The sequence below is a fragment of the Entelurus aequoreus genome, linkage group LG08 (assembly GCF_033978785.1).
Source record: "Entelurus aequoreus isolate RoL-2023_Sb linkage group LG08, RoL_Eaeq_v1.1, whole genome shotgun sequence".
NCBI lineage: Eukaryota > Metazoa > Chordata > Actinopteri > Syngnathiformes > Syngnathidae > Entelurus > Entelurus aequoreus.
The window spans coordinates 29,660,065-29,680,992 of NC_084738.1; the positions used below are offsets into that span (position 1 = coordinate 29,660,065).

General features: G+C 41.5%; 1 protein-coding gene across 2 annotated transcripts in view; it reads left to right on the forward strand.

Annotated features, from left to right (window-relative positions):
• cpped1 (calcineurin-like phosphoesterase domain containing 1) overlaps positions 1–20,928 on the forward strand; it is a 120,109-nt gene that overhangs the window by 17,776 nt on the left and 81,405 nt on the right. The window lies entirely within an intron of this gene.

The window sequence follows — 20,928 nt, forward strand, 5'->3', positions numbered from 1 at the left end:
GCAGCGCTCACCACTGGTCCCTCCTTGACTTTCTTTTGACTTCTTTAAGTCCAGCAGCTTTTGGACAAGCAGATGTTTGACATCATCCAATGCCTCTGCCTCGACCACCGGGCTACAATATATTGGATCCAAGATAGTGTCAGCTACTGGCTTCAATGCTGTGTTGATGGACTCCATCCAATTCAGAAACATCCTGCCAGGTTGGGGTGAAGTAGCCATGTTTTCTGTCCTGAACTAGGACATGTCTTATGGCTGGGAGCTGCTCCAGCACCCACCCTCTCTACCATCTTCTGCTTAGTGCCCCATTGTGTGGTAACATCTTATGGGAAAGATCATATTTGTTATTTTTCATTTAGTTGGTGTACATCAGTGTTAAAGGTGCCATATGTAATAATTTCATGTCAAGTCATCATTAAATGGCCCTGATATATCAAAAGGCATTAATAAATCATGTTCTTTTCGAATACCTCCATAACTGATAACGGTAGTTCAGCCGGGATATGTGCATCAAATACATATGGCGTGGTATTTGCTTGGCACAATATAATACATTACATGTAATGATTTTCTACTTTGCGTATTGACATGGTTGATATGATTTTTACGAAACGTGGTTTTTGCATAATGTGGGTTCGCTCATAGAATCACACTCTGCACTGAAAGATGGTGATTGATTGAGTTTAGTTTATTTCGAACATGAACACACTTACAGTATAATACATCGCACATAATTTCATATAATTTCCCTTTACATCATGTCCGAAAAGGAGTAGGAAGAAGCAACACTTATTTAATCCTACCCCTTTCCCACTTCAGAGCGTTTGCAAATACATATGTTCATTTACTGTCTTCTTTTTGGAACACAATTACGTCAGTGAATGATTAATATAGCAGTTATTGGAATATATATTTAAGTCAATCTTGACATACTGACATACTGAGATAAAGAATATCCCGTTTTCAATAGGGTTGAAGGTATTTCTCATAATTCTTCTTTCTTGTACTTTGTAAACACCATTAATTTGAACAACCTCTTAAACTGGATTATATCAGCTGCGTGCGCATGCGTTGATCTAGACGGCCGCTGCTGCAGTTCGCTCCGTCTTTGTCTTTTGTCTTTGTTCTTTGTTCGTTTTGTACTTTGTTATACTTTGGTTAGAGTGTCCGCCCTGAGATCGGTAGGTTGGAGTTCAAATCCCAGCCGAGTCATACCAAAGACTATAAAAATGGGACCCATAACCTCCCTGCTTGGCACTCAGCAACAAAGGGTTGGAGTTGGGGGTTAAATCACCAAAATGATTCCCGGGCGCGGCGCCGATGCTGCCCACTGCTCCCCAAGGGGATGGGTCAAATGAAGAGGACAAATTTCACCACATCTAGTGTGTGTGACAATCATTGGTACTTTAATCTTTAATCTTTAATCTTTTACATTTAGTCTACATTTACTTTTTACCTAGTCGTGCCCTTCTAAAAATGCAGTTTAGAAGTGTTTTGTTCGTCCTACTGACGGTGGGGACGCTACTGAAGAGCTCAGACGGACAACAAGAGTGGAGAGGCTGTTTTATCTACACCAGGGAACAGTTGTTAGCGACACCAGTTATTAGCATCCAGCTAACGGACCCGGCGCTAACTAACCAGATCCCGGAGGAGCTACAAAAGGACTTATGGAGGTTCTCGTGGCTGTTGAGGGAAAGGGAGACTCTCGAAACAGAAGAGGGCTGAAGCGAGGAAGGAGAGAAGGAGATATAAACCATATCTTCCTTCCGTCGTCATGGGTAATGTGCGGTCTCCGGCAAATAAAATGGATGAGTTGTCGGTGCTTGCCGGTAGTCAGAAAGAATAACGTGAGTGTAGCCTAATGTGTTTTACTGAGACGTGGCGGAACGACGATGTTCCGGATAGTAACGTCTCTATAAACAGGTTTCAAACGGTGCTCGCTGAACCGGGACCGAACCAACGGCAAGCGGAAATGAGGGGGGCTTGCTTTGTTTATTAATAAGAAATATTGTCATCCCGGCCATATCACAATAAAAGAGCGCCACTGTGACCCGAATATAGAGATGTTAGCTGTAGGACTCAGACCATATTATTTGCCCAGGGAGATTCCGCATGTTATCGTGATGGCAGTATACCCCTCCCCCCCTCCCCCCCTCCCCCCTCCCAGTGACGTCATCCACAGCTTGATAGCCAGACTACAAACCAAGCACCCGAAAGCTCTCATCCTCATCTCGGGAGTTTTTAACCATGCTACTATGGACAAATCACTACCCAACTTCACTCAGTATGTCAGCTGCCACACCAGAGGAAATAAGATCCTGGACTTGCTGTACGCTCCATACCACTACCAGAGCTGGGCCGGGCAGACCACAACCTTGTTTACCTCAACCCCTGTTATGTGCCTCTGATTAAAAGACAGCCTGTGACCAAAAAAAAAACAGTGAGAAGATGGTCAGAAGGGGTCCAAGAGACACTGTTTTGAGGTAACTGACTGGCAGGTGCTCATTGAGCCTCATGGAGAGGACATTGACGGGCTCACAGAGTGCATCACAGACTATATCAACTTCTGTGTTGACTCAAATGTCCCATCAAGGACGGTCACCTGCTACCCAAACAACAAGCCGTGGGTGACCAAGGACATCAAAGCCCTACTGAATGAGAAGATGAGGGCATTCAATGCTGGTAACAGGGAGGAGGTGAAAAGAGTTCAGGGACTGCTGAAGACCAAACTCAGGGAGGCCACGGAGAACTACAGGAGGAATCTGGAAGGGAAGCTGAAGAACAACAACATGAAGGCGGTTTGGAGAGGTATGCAGACCATCACCGGCCTCAAACCGTCGGGAGGTAAGGGGGTGGACGGAGACAAAGAGAGGGCCAATTAACTAAACCAGTTCTTTAACAGGTTTGACACAGTAGCTCCGACAAGCTCCTGCCCCTCCCCCAAGACATGCCAGCCGGCCCCCTGACAACTTCAGCGAACCAATCCATCCCCCCCCCTCCCCTCCTCACAGCCCCCCAACTCCAATGACTACCTCCCCCACTTAACACCTCACCCTCAGCTTGATGGCCCCCCTCCCCCATCAACCTGAGATTCCCCCAGTGTGTCTGTCTGCAGAACAGGTGAATGCACAGCTAAATAAGCTACAAACAGGCAAGGCCCGCGAGTCCTGACGGTGTGAGCCCCAGGGTGGTCAAAGCCTGCGCCCCACAGCTGTGTGGTGTGCTCCAGCACATCTTCAACATGAGCCTTAGGCTGCAGAAAGTCCCCACACTGTGGAAAACCTCATGCGTGGTCCCCATCCCCAAGTGCATGCGACCCAGCACATCGAAGGACTACAGGCCGGTGGCTCTAACCTCCCATATCATGAAGACCATGGAGAGGTTGGTCCTGGAAAAACTCCGCCCTACAGTCAAGCCCCACCTGGACCCACTCCAATTCGCCTACCATCCCCGACTGGGAGTGGAGGACGCAGTCATCTACCTGCTGAATCGAGCCCACTCCCACCTAGACAAGCCTGCGAGCAGTGTGAGGGTCATGTTTTTTGCGTCCAGTGCTTTTGATACCATATGGCCTGGACTACTGGGTGTGAAGTTGGAGACCATGCGGATAGAGGCCACGTTGGTGTCCTGGGTGGTTGATTACCTGACTGACAGACCACAGTACATGCGATTGAAGGACTGTGTGTCTGACAAGCTGGTCAGCAACACCGGGGCCCCGCAGGGCACAGACCTCTCCCCCTTCCTCTTCACCATCTACACCACCGATTTCCACTATCACTCAGACTCCTGCCACCTTCAGAAGTTTTCTGATGACTCTGCGATAGTGGGGTGTATTGAGGAAGGTGATGATGAGGAATAGAGGGCACTGGTGGAGGACTTTGTCACATGGTGTGGAAAGAACCACCTCCAGCTCAATGTGACGAAGACCAACGAGCTGGTTGTGGACCTGGGAAGGAGGAGGTGTACTCCGGTGACCCCTGTTTCCATCAGGGGGGTCAATGTGGACATGGTTGAGGATTATAAATACCTCGGTGTACACATCGACAACAAGCTGAATGGGTCAAAACACGCTGAGGCCCTCTACAAGAAGGGACAGAGCCGCCTCTACTTCCTCAGGAGACTAGGATCCTTCAACGTCTGTACAAAGATGATGAAGATGTTCTACAAGTCGGTGGTGGCTGGCGCCTTCTTGTACGCTGTGGCCTGCTGGGGCAGCGGGCTGAGAGCGAGGGATGCAAACAGACTGGACAAGTTGGTAGAGAAGGCCAGTAACGTGGTGGGAGTGGAGATAGACTCTCTGGCGGTGGTGTCAGAGAGGAGAAGTATAGCTAAACTCCTAGCCATTATGGACAACACCTCCCACCCACTACACTCGGACCTTGCGGAGAGAATGAGCATGTTCAGTGGAAGGCTCAGACTCCCCAAATGCAACACGGAACGACACAGGAGGTCCTTCATACCGACAGCCATCAGACTGTATAATGCATATGTTCCTTCCTGACTGCACTTAAATGTAGAATATATTTATATTATTCATATATAGAATAGAATAGAAAGTACTTTATTGATCACTGGGGGAAATTCAGCACCACAGTTTGCTCACAATAGACAAGAATAATAATAAATGCATTTTGGGAGTCTGAGCCTTCCACTGAACGTGCTCATTCTCTCCGCAAGGTCCGAGTGTAGTGGGTGGGAGGTGTTGTCCATAATGGCTAGGAGTTTTGCTAGACTTCTCCTCTCTGACACCACCGCCAGAGAGTCTAGCTCCACTCCCACCACGTTACTGGCCTTCTCTACCAACTTGTTTGCGTCCCTCGCTCTCTATATATTATATATATAATATATATGATATATTATATTATTTATTATTATTTATTATTACTATTATTGTCTATTGTGAGCAAACTGTGGTGCTGAATTTCCCCCAGGGATCAATAAAGTACTTTCTATTCTATTCTATTCTATTCTATCAGTACATTGTTTAACTTCTTTGCTTAATCCATTCCATAGTTTAATTCCACATACTGATATTCTAAAGGTCTTAAATGTTGTATGTGCATACCAATGTTTTAAGTTATTTTTTCCTCTAAGGTTATATTTCTCCTCTTTAGTTGAGAAGAATTGTTGTACATTCTTGGGTAGCTGGTTATAGTTAGCTTTGTACATAGTTTTAGCTGTTTGCAATTTTACCAAATCGTTGAATTGATGAATTGATGGATGGATGGATGTGTGCATGCGTGCATGTGTATGTATGTATATATATATATATATATATATATATATATATATATATATATATATATATATATATATATATATATATATATATATATATATATATATATATATATATATTATATATATATATATATATATATATATATATATATATATATTTATATATATTGATGATCCCCCCATGTTCAGTGAGGTCCTTACTGCAATCAGGAGCCTCAAAAACAACAAGAGCCCTGGCCCTGACGGAATTCCGGCTGAGATACTGAAGAAGGGAGGCTATCTACTGAAGCGGAAGCTGTTTCACTTCATACTAGCCATCTGGCACAGGGAGGCCCTGCCTCAAGAATGGAAAGACAGCAACATTGTCACCATCTACAAGAAGAAAGGAGATAAATCATCATGTGGAAACAGTCGTGGCATCTCCCTTCTCTCAGTGGCCGGCAAGGTACTTGCGAAAATTATGCTTTCTCGCCTTTCATTTCTAACAGAGGGCATCCTCCCAGAGACACAGTGTGGCTTCAGAAAGAACCGAAGTACACTAGACATGATCTTCGCTGCCCGTCAAATCCAGGAGAAATGCAGGGAACAAAACAAGGACCTCTACATTACCTTTATTGACCTCACCAAGGCCTTTGACACAGTTGACCGTGATTTGCTCTGGAGCATCCTCAGGAAGTTTGGTGTCCCCCCCAAGTTTCTCAGCATCCTAAAACAGTTTCACGATGGTATGCAGGCCTGTGTACTTGTAGGCAGTGAACAGTCCCCCTCTTTCCCAGTGAAAGTAGGGGTGAAGCAGGGGTGTGTACTGGCACCAGCGATCCTACATCTTTTCCTGGCAGCAGCCACACTCCTATTCCGCCAGTCCATCACAAAGGATAGTGGTGTCTCCATTGAGTTTCGCCTGGATGGGAGCCTATTCAACATCCGGCGCCTACAGGCAAAGACCAAGATGTCAGGCACCAACATCCAGGAGCTGCAATATGCAGACGACTGCGCACTCCTCGCCCACACTCCTGATGCCATGCAGCATGCACTAGACACCATGTCATCAGTCTACCGCTCACTAGGTCTGGTGATCAACATCCAGAAAACAGAGGTTCTCATCCAGGAGAGGTCCCCATCCCCTGCACCCCCTGTTTTTACCATCAGCGGCACACCCCTCAAACTCGTTGAGCAGTTTTGCTACCTCGGCAGTACTCTGACCCCAACATGCCAGATCGATGATGACATCCAGGCTCGTATCAACTCAGCCTCCTCTGCCTTTGGAAGACTGCGCTCCCGGGTGTTTGAAAACAACCACCTTCGAACCTCAACGAAAGTGTCTGTCTACAGGGCGGTGTGTGTTTCAACTCTGCTGTATGGGTCAGAAACCTGGACAATATACCGCAGACACATCCGCTGCCTTGATGCATTTAACATCAGATGTCTCCAACGCATTCTTGGCATTACATGGCAGGATCGAGTTCCTCATACGGACATCTTACATCAAACCCTACGAACTTGAGACAGCTGCAGCCAATCGATCGCTGTGGCGCTCGCTATGCCATGACAGGGTCATGTATCTGGAGGAGTGTCGGAACCAACACCGGAGGGATCAGCGGAGGCGACGACACCACCATGCAGTTCCAGAACCATCCCAGCCCCCTGATCCAGACCTGACATGTCCCCACTGTGGCAGGACGTGTGGTTCCAGGATCGGACTTCATAGTCATATGGAGTGGCATCGTCGTCAGCAACGATAGCCACCGACCAGAGCAACAAAATGGAAGCTACGTCATCTTCGACTACGATGGACCGCCTAAGCATGTATATGTGTGTATATATGTATATATATATATATATATATATATATATATATATATATATATATATATATATATATATATATATGTGTGTGTATATTTGGAGAGAGAGAGAGAGAGAGAGAGAGAGAGAGATTAGGGATGATGTTTGATAAGAAATTATCGAGTTCGAGCCCATCATCGAACCGATTCCTTATCGAATCCAGATAGGTTGTTGTATATGGAAAAAAACACACACTATTTGGTTTAACAAAAGCTCACTTTTATTTTATAAGAAAAAAATAAAATAAATAAATAAATATTGACTGTTACCCCCCTAAAAAAAAATAAAAATAAATATTGACTGTTGTTACCCAGAGTATATTAAGTGGGATTTTTCAGAAAAACAAATATATACAGTAACACAAAAACAACCTGTCTCTGTGATCACTATAGGTGTATAAATAATAATATAGTGTTAAATAAAATCAGTCCCTTGGGCACAAAACTGAAAATAATACAGCTCTCCAAAATGTGCACTTCTGCTGCTATTGGAACATACTACCTACACACACTATGACACTAAGAACACCACAGTCATCAATCAACAATTCTTCTTCCAAAAAATTAGCATGTCTGCTTTTTCAGGATCAAGTCTGACCCGCTCTTCGCTAATCGTGTCGCCAACCATGGGAAAAACATGTTCACTTGGCGTGGAACTAGCTTGGACACACAGATAGGTTTGACGACATCGTCCTCCAGTCTGTATCTAAACCTTCTGGGGTCAATCAGTGTGGCCTCCTCCAGGAATGACTGCACGTCCTTGTCCTGGAGGGAAAATGAGGGACAGACACAGCATAGAATTATGGGGGAAATTAGCTGAATGTGAAGACTAGGGCGTCTGTTATTAAATCTTTAGCATTAGTATGTGGGATTAAATGATGGACTGGATTAAGTAATGAAGTTAAACATTGTACTGATATGATCCACTTTAAGAGGTTGTTCAAATCAATAGTGCTTACAAAGTACAAAGAAGAATTATGAGAAATACTTTCAACCTTATTGAAAATAAGATATTCTTCATCTCAGTATATTAATTATGACTGAATTAATTAATTACATATTACACAACTGTTGTATATACTAATTCACAGATGTTATTTTATTATAAAAAGGTCAGTAAATGATGTATATATATTTGTAAACGCTCTGAAGTGGGAAAGAGGTAGGATTAAATTGGCTTTACTACTTCCTACTCCTTTTCGGACATGATGTAAAGTGAAATGATATGAAACTGTGATGTGTTATGCTGTAAGTGTGTTCATGCACGAAATAAACTAAAGAAAGAAAGAAAGCACTACCGTATTTTCCGCACTATAAATTGTAAATGGGTCGTACTTGTATAGCGCTTTTCTCCCTGTCTTGGTGAACGTGTGTTCGCCTTCTGTCATCCGTGTTCTACTGCGTGACTGATCGCTTTGAGTTTAAACTCTGCATCGTAAGCGTGTCTCTTAAAGGCCTACTGAAACCCACTACTACCAACCACGCAGTCTGATAGTTTATATATCAATGATGAAATCTTAACATTGCAACACATGCCAATACAGCCGGGTTAACTTATAAAGTGCAATTTTAAATTTCCCGCTAAACTCCCGGTTGAAAACGTCTATGTATGATGACGTATGCGCGTGACGTCAATTGTTGAAACGGAAGTATTCGGACCCCATTGAATCCAATACAAAAAGCTCTGTTTTCATCTCAAAATTCCACAGTATTCTGGACATCTGTGTTGGTGAATATTTTGCAATTTGTTTAATCAGGCATGTGATTTTTCCGTCTAAAGTCGGAATTCCGTCTTTTTTAATCTCGGGGGGGGGGGAAAAAATTATCTCCCGTTTTACGTTTTTTTTTCTGACCCAAAATCAAGATTCGAGACGTAGTTTATACTACGCCGTAGTTGATTGGTCGATATGTTCCTTGTGACCAATCAGGACATCTGTTATGAATGATGACGTTAATAACGTCATCATACCGCCATTTTCCATATGTAAACGATGTCGGTTCTCGAGAGAAAGGACGCTTTACGAGTAAAATCAATTGATAAACATGTCAAAAATAAGTTTCGATGGGACTGAATGGAAAGGGAAATCACTGATACTGTTGGGAAGAAGGAAGTTACGACTTTGTTCGGTGATTTTATTCGGAAAATCGATCGTCCCGGAAAGGTTTTGTGCACGTGGTGTCATGATAATATTGACTATGGATCACGAGGTTTCAAGGCTTTGGAAGTACATGCGAAACGCCAAAAACATGAAACAACTTGAAGCAAGGAAAACAAACTTTTCACTAGCTGGTACTTTTGGATGTCAACCAAAAGTGAGCAAACCTTACGGACTTCATCCTTTGTTTACATCGAGAGGAAAGATCCACCCACAACCCACTTCAGTTGCAGACAGGGTTGTTAATAATGAGATAAGCTAAAAAATATTTGCTTGCGAAATACGCATGTTTGTTTTAAATATTAACCAATTATTGCTTTGCGAAATATAAATGGGTTTTTCTCAAAATAAAAAGCCACGTGAAAATATATTATGAAATTACAGAAATTCAAAGAGTCGCATTATTGAATCCAGTTAACAATTTATTTGAAATAAATTTGCATATAATACTATTTTGTAATATTAAGTTCTTATGTAGCCTCTTGAAACTATTGTCAGTGGTGTAACAATCTTGAAGGTAAATATTTTCACACTTGTTTCATGCAATATGTCAGTGTCCTCACATTATTATTTCCTATATTCAAATATGAGTAAACAATACTAAACACGTTTAATTATTTTCATAAATGTATATCCTATTTTGGCGAAAAGAATGAAATGTTTACATTTGGTATTTTGTTAAATACATTAGCAAGGAAAGCTCATGTTAGGGCTGGGCTCTCCGAGAAAGCTAATGTGTAAAGTGAACTGAAGTAAATGATAAATAATAAATGGGTTATACTTGTATAGCGCTTTTCTACCTTCAAGGTAATGTGTAATGGGTAATGTGGTAATACTGTAAATAAACTGTAGATAATAACACTGATCAATGTGACACCTGTGGATGTGAAATGAACACAAGATGTAAATATTAGTGACTAAATACTGTTGGGACTGAACCATATACAGTGATTCATTAGGATAATTGGGTTATGTATGTTCTATTAATGATGTTTTCATGTCTTTAAACACTAAAATATTTTCTTCAAATGGTGCTGTCTTTGTTAATTTTAGCATGTTAAATTGGTGAAAAACCAGGAGCTTCGGGGGGCGTTGCCCCCCTTGTCTGGCTAGGGGCCTTCGTCCCCCAGACCCCCGGAAATTTGGTGGGATCGGTGAATTAGCGGCGGACTACAGCAACACAACCAGGAGGACTTTGAGATGGATAGCAGACGCGCTAGCCGCCGACCTCACCTTGACTTCCTCCGTCTCCGGGCTGCCTACCGCATCTATGATCGGGTGAAGTCTTTCGTCGCTCCGTCGATCGCTGGAACGCAGGTGAGCACGGGTGTTGATGAGCAGATGAGGGCTGGCGTAGGTGGATAGCTAATGTTTTTAGCATAGCTCTGTGAGGTCCCGTTGCTAAGTTAACTTCAATGGCGTCGTTAGCAACAGCATTGTTAAGCTTCGCCAGCCTGGAAAGCATTAACCGTGTGGTTACATGTCCATGGTTTAATAGTATTGTGGATTTTCTGTCTATCCTTCCAGTCAGGGGTTTATTTCTTTTGTTTCTATCTGCATTTAAGCACGATGCTATCACGTTAGCTTCGCCGATGTATTGTCGTGGGGATAAAAGTCACTGTGAATGTCCATTTCGCATTCTCGACTCTCATTTTCAAGAGGATATAGTATCCGAGGTGGTTTAAAATACAAATCCATGATCCACAATAGAAAAAGGAGAAAGTGTGAAATCCAATGAACCCTTGTACCTAAGTTACGGTCAGAGCGAAAAAAGATACGTCCTGCACTGCACTCTAGTCCTTCACTCTCACGTTCCTCATCCACAAATCTTTCATCCTCGCTCAAATTAATGGGGTAATCGTCGCTTTCTCGGTACGAATCGCTCTCGCTGCATTGTAAACAATGGGGAAATGTGAGGAGCCTTTCAACCTGTGACGTCACGCTACTTCAGGTACAGGCAAGGCTTTTTTTATCAGCGACCAAAAGTTGCAAACTTTATCGTCGATGTTCTCTACTAAATCCTTTCAGCAAAAATATGGCAATATCGCGAAATGATCAAGTATGACACATATAATGGATCTGCTATCCCTGTTTAAATAAAAAAAATGTCATTTCAGTAGGCCTTTAATATCAGCTATTTTGGGGTCTTTACATAAACACACAAATGGAAATGAAACGTCATATATCCCAGCATGCACCGCGCGCTTCTTCTTCTACGGGGGCTTCTATGGCTGCTTACCATAGAAGAAGAACTTCTTATACAGGGTAAAAGGAAGTCGGCGGCTGCTTACCGTAGAAGAAGAACTTCTTCTTCTACGGGGGGAAATGAAGTTGGCGGCTGCTTACCGTAGAAGAAAAAGTTTAGGTTTGTTGTGGCTCAATATTGGTCCATATATAAGGCACACCGGATTATAAGGCGCACTGTCAGCTTTTGACAAAATTGGAGGGTTTTAGGTGCGCCTTATAGTGCGGAAAATACGGTAGTTTATTAGACAGACCTGCAAACTCTGGAGGGGTGTAAGCTACAAGATAACGTTAACATTATCAGACACATACAAAAAGGCTAACGTTAACGTTACCGTTAGCCACTGACTATGCTTAGGTAACGTTAGTCTAGCTAACATTACTGCAGTCCTGGTTGACATAAGAGGTAACCTTATTTTAGCCTAAAGGCTACAAGTGAGAAAATATGGAAATTAACCGGCAACTGTTAACGTTAGTTACTCACCGCCACTATCACTGGAGCTGGGGCTGCAGGTTTGAAGCAGAGGAAGAGGGGCGCGCTTCGCCATCTCTGTCGCTGCTTCTCCACGTGTCGAAGACACGACACGGTTCTCGAACGTTCAGGTTATGTGCAGCCTGAAAATGTTTCAACATGCTTGTTGTACTTCCTCCCTTACATGAGAGCGAAGCCTGGCAATAATTGCATATTGCCGTTTCCTCGTCGTATTTTTTTGTAAAATGAAGCCATGCCTTGAGGCGTTTTTTCCGGTCCATTATTTTTGCTGCTTGTGTGACATCACAGGAAATGATGTAGCTCAGTCATTAGACTGAGCTACATCATTTCCTGTGATGTTTCACAGGGTATTTCCTGTGGGACGGGATTTGTTCCCAGGGATTCGAATAAAGAACCAACTCTTTTTCTTTACTATAGTGTTCTAGATAACAGGAACCGGTTATCAAAAAGGGTTTCGAGTCCATGGAATCGGTTCTTTTCTTATCAAACAACCAGGAGAACCGGTTTCAAACATCATCCCTAGCAGAGGTATATATATATATATATATATATATATATATATATATATATATATATATATATATATATATATATATATATATATATATATATATATATATATATATATATGTATATATATATGTATATATATATATATATGATATAGATTTATAGATGCTTTGGAGCCCCTGCCTCGAAAGAAAATAATGTTTGTCTTGGTGCCCTAAAATATGAGCTCTACTTTAAGGCAAGCCTTGACCTTAAAAAGTTAAAATTTGAGGCCTATATATATAAAAATCATATGACCCCTTTTAATATTTTTTAAAGTGCATCCACGCATGAAACTTTAAAATGTCCAAAAATTTACTTGTGTAAAGTATTTGTTTTCAATAAAGCAACGTGATAAGCATATTTGGATTTGTCCAACTTCACTTCAATTACCTATATCGAGATTCAGCCAAAATATTTCGGGATATGAGTGTTGGTCCAGCCCTACACTAGTGTTACAGAAGGTGCTAGCAAAGTGTTTAATTGATGCTTAACATGTCAGGGTGATTATATGTCTGAGTGCACGTGTACATTGTTTGTGTGTTATTAATGAAATTGTGTCATTTAAGACATTTCCTTTTGCTCCTAAATGTTGTCTGTGCTCCTAATTTTTGTTATTTCAGGGCAGCTGTGCTCCTAGTGAAAAGGCTAGGCATACAGCCCTGAGCTTCCCTTAAACAAACAACAGTATTGTACCTCACCACGGCTTAAAACTACGGGACAGTTCCACTGAGCTTAGTGTGTCACAGAAAGACATACTGTATGGAAATATATTAGTTAATTCCTGGATCACACATTGTTTAGTTCCTTGTTAGAGAACAGCAAGTTGTGAAAAAAGTACTATAACACAAAAACATTTACTCAGTTGAGTTTGTTGCCTTTTTTGATTTTAGAAAGTACATTACCAGTAGAAAGCAATGGAAAAGAATCAATCAACAGTTCCAGTAATTTTCCTCAACTGCAACAAAAGCAGAACTTTAGTTCTTTCATCTCCAAATGAATATTACTTCTGTTTGGAGTTCAGCATCTGCCACCCGGGACATTGTACAATTTGTGTTTGAAGATATGTTCAGCCTGTCAGGGGAGCTGTTCTAGCTCCTCCAAGTCCTTGTGTAGTGCTTTTTATCATCTTCTCTGTCTGTAAAATAGTTCATATGTCTGACTACAGGGAGACAGGGATGCTGTTCTGTAAGTTATAAAACTCATAGAGGATTATTTAAGAGTGCCATGCTACTCAGTCATGTGTGATTATATTTGGTTAACTTGTCTGCCTCACAGTCAAGAGTCTCAAGTGTGAATGTGAGTGGGAATTGTTGGTGTATATATATGCCCTGTTACTAACTAGTGACTATTCCAGGGTGTATCTCCCCTTTCGCCCAGAGTCAACTGATAAAGGCTCTAGCTCACCCGGGACCCTAATAAATAGGCATGCGGCATAGAGATCAATCCCATATGTTGTATCTATGTAAAAATAACACAAAAAAAACCCACCAACTTTGGTAACAATTGACATAAAAACAGTAACTGGTAGCAAAATAATGCCAGAAACTAATGGAGCAGTGGCATGGCTTTCAAAACTTAGCTAAAATTCATTGGCACAAGCTGGTATCATGGGTATCGCCACATAACACACATATACGCCGCATACCTTTTGCTGTATATTCTTCTGCTTTTAATAATAATAATAATGGATTAGATTTATATAGCGCTTTTCTAGACACTCAAACCGCTTCACAGAGAAGTGAGAACACATCATTCATACCTGGTGGTGGTAAGCTACCTTTGTAGCCACAGCTGTCTGGGGTAGACTGACAGAAACGTGGCTGCCAGTTTGCGCCTTCGGCCCCTCCGACCACCACCCATCATTCGTTCATTCATTCACCAGTTAGAGCAGCACTAGGGGCAAGGGTGAAGTGTCCTGCCCAAGGACACAACGGCAGTGATTTGGATGGCAAGAGGCGGAGAGCGAACCTGCAGCCATGCTGCCCCTTGTTGATGTTAGTCTGGTTGCAGAAGTGTTGCAAAAAATACAGTAGGGATGTTCTGATTACAGACTTATGCTGCCGATTCAGATCATTTAATGATTGTGATCGGCCGATACTGATACCAATCACATGTATTAACTGTATTTTTTTAAATTGAAAAAATCCCACATAATTTATATAGTATATAAATAATAGCTTTCGATTTTGTTTAGTTATTGTGTATTATTGACTGTGTTTTGATCCTGCATCAAAACACAGTCAATAATACACAATAACTAAACAAAATCAAAAGCTATATTATTAATATACAAGATGCTTTATTTGTTATTGCACCCAGACAGTACAACAAAACGTGTTTACAGTCAACCCATCCAAGAAATAGAATTACAATTATGCCAGGGGTAGACAGTACTGGAAGGCTGATGGGTTGCTAAGAAAAGGAAAAACAAGAATGAGGGAGGAGGGGAAAAAAAGCCAATCCCAAACTATGAAAAACACCTCAGCAAACATAAGCACATATAAACACACAACATACTAGGGCCGGGCTGTATCTTGGCATTACAATTAATACCGGTAATGTATAAAAAGAGATAAATATTTGAGAAAATACAGCCACACCCGTATCTTTTGTTGTGCATTTGTTACGGCAGTTTGCTCTTCTTTGTGCCCGCACAGAGCACTCTCTTTGGCCTCAACTCCGACCCTTGCCTGGTTATGTAGGCCTCTCTGATGCACGACGATCCAACACAACAAACTTTTTAAAAGAATATGGCGGCTCCGGCGCCGACTTCTCTGCTCCCGAGTGATGCAATGCCTTGGTCACCGACTGCTAGGGCTGGGCGATTGCATGATCGTGATTAATGATCGTGATTAATTTCAGTTCGATCATGGTGGTCAGCTGTTACCATAATTACCTCGATCGAACATGGTGTAAATGTCTGTTACAAGATACTACTGTAATAAAGAGTAAGGTTGCAACGGTAATCCTGCACAGGCAGCCGGCCTCTTTCTTGCCCTCCAAATCCTGTTTTCAGGGTCTTATTTCCTAAATGTGTAAACATTAACAAAACATAACGACATAAAAAATAGTTTTGAGAAAATAGGAATATTGACCTAATCACGCTAGTGTGGATCATGTAGTGATACTAACCTTGATTGCGACACTACCAATTTATGGATCGATCCACCCTCTTACGTGTCATTTACTGACTGTGACAATGCTGACACACTAAAAGTTGTTACATTATCTTCTCTCTAGACCAGGCATGGGCAATTATTGTCAGTAAAAATGTGTCTGGGGGGCGGTGTGTGTGTGTGTGTGTGTGTGTGTGTGTGTGTGTGTGTGTGTGTGTGTGTGTGTGTGTGTGTGTGTGTGTGTGTGTGTGTGTGTGTGTGTGTGTGTGTGTGTATTTGATAACAGCAGGATATTTCTGTGTAACAGAGGAGTGACAGACTGATGATTGAGTGACAATATTCACCAGCCTTATTATTTTATTTCAGATTTTTAACATGACACCGGGAGTTTGTTTGTGTCTAATGTTTTTTGACACAATATTTTAGCTCAGGAGTGCCCACACTTTTTCTGCAGACAAGCTACTTTTCAATTGACCAAGTCGAGGGGATCTACCTCATTCATATATATAAGTTATATTCATTTATTTATGAAAGAGATGTATTTCTTAACAAGTTAAAGGTAGGTGTTTAATGATAATACAAGCATGTTTAACACATTTAAATTCCTTTATTTCATGAAGACAAGAATATAAGTTGGTGTATTACCTTGCATTCTTTGGAATCAGACAGTAGTGCTGATATTGTCCGCATTTTCAAATGGAGGAGATAAAAAAAAGTCCTCCTTTCTGTCCAATACCACATGACAGTGGTTGGTTTTTGGCATCTTATTTGTCCAGCTTCCCTACTCGTTTTAATACAATTTACAAGAAATACATTGGCGGCAAACTCTGTAGCTTACCAGGTTTCTGAGACTCTTATTTTGTTAGCACAGGCAGGATGAAGCAGCTCTTTTATTGTGAAGATAGGAACTGTGCAGTCGGTCTTTAAAGTTTTGACGGCAGGACGGCGCGAGAGTCTGTTGAAATAAAAAGTGTTTCTTGCCTTCCTGTCGGTCATTTTTTCTTAATAATGAGCTCGCAGCAGCCAGCGTCATCTCAGAGGATCCTCGGGTGCCGTGAATGTCAATCAAGTGACGAAAGTGACGTCTTCGTAAAGATTGATGATCGCTCATTTTTAGGTCTATTTTTTTAATGCCTGGCTGGCAATCGACTGACACACCCTCCGCGATCGACCGGTAGCTCGCGAGCGACATAATGGGCACCCCTGTTTTAGCTGTTAAAAGTGTCACCTATTCTGCTGTATGTGTGCTAGGTTCCCCTTTTAAGGAACACTTTAAACATGTGTAGGTTTTTCAGCATTAGTGAAATAAATTCCTAAAATGCCGTAGAAAAGGACAAAAGCTAAACACACAATACAAATACTTACAAACTCCGTTTCCATATGAGTTGGGAAATTGTGTTAGATGTAAATATAAACGGAATACAATAATTTGCAAATCATTTTCAACCCATATTCAGTTGAATATGCTACAAAGACAACATATTTGATGTTCAAACTGATAAACAAATAATCATTAATTTTAGAATTTGATGCCAGCAACATGTGACAAAGAAGTTGGGAAAGGTGGCAATAAATACTGATAAAGTTGAGGAATGCTCATCAAACACTTATTTGGAACATCCCACAGGTGAACAGGCAAATTGGGAACAGGTGGGTGCCGTGATTGGGTATAAAAGTAGATTCCATGAAATGCTCAGTCTTTCACAAACAAGGATGGGGCGGGGGTCACCACTTTGTCAACAAATGCGTGAGCAAATTGTTGAACAGTTTAAGAAAAACCTTTCTCAACCAGCTACTGCAAGGAATTTAGGGATTTCACCATCTACGGTCCGTAATATCATCAAAGGGTTCAGAGAATCTGGAGAAATCACTGCACGTAAGCAGCTAAGCCCGTGACTTTCGATCCCTCAGGCTGTACTGCATCAACAAGCGACATCAGTGTGTAAAGGATATCACCACATGGGCTCAGGAACACTTCAGAAACCCACTGTCAGTAACTACAGTTGGTCGCTACATCTGTAAGTGCAAGGTAAAACTCTCCTATGCAAGGCGAAAACCGTTTATCAACAACACCCAGAAACGCCGTCGGCTTCGCTGGGCCTGAGCTCATCTAAGATGGACTGATACAAAGTGGAAAAGTGTTCTTTGGTCTGACGAGTCCACATTTCATATTGTTTTTGGAAACTGTGGACGTCGTGTCCTCCGGACCAAAGAGGAAAAGAACCATCCGGATTGGGTAACTTACACATCTGTGAAGGCGCAATTAATGCTGAAAGGTACATACAGGTTTTGGAGCAACATATGTTGCCATCCAAGCAACGTTACCATCGACGCCCCTGCTTATTCCAGCAAGACAATGTCAAGCCACGTGTTACATCAACGTGGCTTTATAGTAAAAGAGTGCGGGTACTAGACTGGCCTGCATGTAGTCCAGACCTGTCTCCCATTGAAAATGTGTGGTGCATAATGAAGCCTAAAATACCACAACGGAGACCCCCGGACTCTTGAACAACTTAAGCTGTACATCAAGCAAGAATAGGAAATAATTCCACCTGAGAAGCTTAAAAAATGTGTCTCCTCAGTTCCCAAACGTTTACTGAGTGTTGTTAAAAGGAAAGGCCATGTAACACAGTGGTGAACATGCCCTTTCCCAACTACTTTGGCACGTGTTGCAGCCATGAAATTCTAAGTTAATTATTATTTGCAAAAAAAAAATAAAGTTCATGAGTTTGAACATCAAATATCTTGTCTTTGTAGTGCATTCAATTGAATATGGGTTGAAAAGGATTTGCAAATCATTGTATTCCGTTTATACTTACATTTAACACAATTTCCCAACTCATATGGAAACGGGGTTTGTGCAATATGACCGATAGAATGCTTAAAATATTATGACAGACCACCTCAAAAAACTGAATGGAATTTTACAGCCTTTTAGCTGAATACAAGCATGTACATGAACATAAATAATGTGGGATTTGTCATTTTAATTATGAACGATAAAACAGTGAATACTAAGAACATATGTCTCTCTTTACTTCCCAGACTGCTGTCTCGAGATCGATCCTTTACAATAAAGCAAAATGCAACAAATATGCAACAAACACGGCAAAACATGAATGCAAATGACAAAAAAACACTCACAGAACCATAAAATAATAATTCATATAATATCACTTTTCTGCAGAACAGAACTTTGTTGTAGAAATCTGCTTCCGTGTTCCTCCCTGACACTCACGTTTCAGGCCGGCTGCTGTAAACAAACCCTGCCCACACTTGCCTTGTCTGCTTGGAGCGGCTGTGACGTCGATTACCGTAATAACCTGTATAGCAGGTTTACAACCGTTGGAAAACTCTTTATGGTTCAAGACTTACAGTAATTTGAAAAATGCGCTACACAGCTCCAGTTTCGATGGTAAAGGTTTAAAAAAATAATTTGAAAATGTTTAGCGGGCCGGGTTGAAAAGAATAAAGGGCTCCATACTAGGGTTGTCCCGATCCAATATTTGGATCGGATCGGCCGCCGATATTTGCCAAAAAATGCGTATCGGCAAGGCATGGGAAAATGCCGATCCAGATCCAGTTTTTAAAAAAATTCCGGTCTGTGTTTTCCAACGCACCGATTTAAATTATACATTCTACTTTTCTGCTGCTCCCTAATTTCCGTTCCGCATTTTCCAGCACACCTTCAACACATCCACAGGTCTGTGTCCTTACCGTTGAGACGGCCATGTGAATTAAAAGTTACCGGTAAAATGTCAGCTGTCTCTGTGCGATATAGAAAATTACTATATCGTGATATTCGAGTATACATTCTCACGCAGTTGCTTTTAGCTGCTGGCATTACACTACAGGCTCTTCTCACTCTTTCCAGTGTCTCCTTCTCACAGACAGCAAGCGCACCTTCTTACACACGTCATATACGTATACGCCCTCTCCCAGCAGAGAGGTAGCAGCATGGCTAACGTTAGCTGTGATGATAGCACAGCCGTGCGAGTGATAATACGAATGAAGGAAGAATTAATTAATTCCCCCAAAAAACAGCAGCGGGTCCATCGTCTGGCGGTGGTTTGGCTTCAGGTGGGAATATGTCGAACAGACAACCGTAATTTGTCAAGTGTGGAGCAAAAGCGTTGCTATAAAAAGTAGCATTACTGCTAATATGTAGCATCATTTGAAAAGTCCCCAGCTAGAGAATGGAGAGTGTTTGAAACTCCGCACGTCAACATCTCCATTCGGTGCCACACGCCCACACCATCAAAATGCTGAGGCAAACATTTCCAGATCAACACTGTATGAAAAAAATAGTGATTTTTTTAGTTGTGATTTCCTTCTCTGCATGAAAGTTTAAAAGTAGCATATATTAATGCAGTATGAAGAAGAATGTTTTAATGTAGACATATAGAATCATCATACTGCTGTGATTATATGCATCAAGTGTTAATTCAAGGCTAAGGCAAAATATCCAGATATATATCGTGTATTGCGATATGGCCTTAAAATATTGCGATATTAAAAAAAGGCCATATCGCCCAGCCCTAGTTCAATGATGCCATTTCTGTTTGTCATGTATAATTTTGTCTATTTTGTGTTTATCCTTGAATAAACAGGTCAGTTTCTTGTTACCAACCATTGTGTATTATTCAAACTCACCTAATTCAGCTGGCTAGTTGTTATCAAGAGTACTAAAACCCTTTTCAACATGAATCTGACAACTAAGTAGGCTAAATAACTTTAAACTTTAATACATGCTCGGATAGGCCAGTATTGGCCAGTATCGGTATAGGATCGGAAGTGCAAAAACAACATCAGTATCGAATCAGAAGTGCAAAAACCTGGATCGGGACATCCCTACTCCATACGGCCCGCAGGCCATAATTTGCCCGTACCTGCTCTAGAGTCTTATTATTCTATTAGTTAATTACCAGTTAATAACTGTTTACTTTCTGCTGTACCACCCTCCCAAATGCAATACTTGAAGTTTAATAAGAACTTATTTCTTGAGTTGTTTCAAGCTAGCTTAACTATCAGAAGCCATGAGCAGACATGCTTTTTTTCGGTGTTTGTTTTTAGCCACCTCCTCCTAATACATGATAATGATACTTGATAACAATACTTAAGAAATTCAATTTATTTGCTGTAATGGAGGTGATTATTATTAACTTAGGAGAGCGGCTCTACACTGTGTATGGAGGCACACAATTAGCTGCTTGCTACTGACCAAAAATAAATATAACATCAAACAGAGGGGATCGGCGTTTGTGATAGACATTTAACAGCAATAA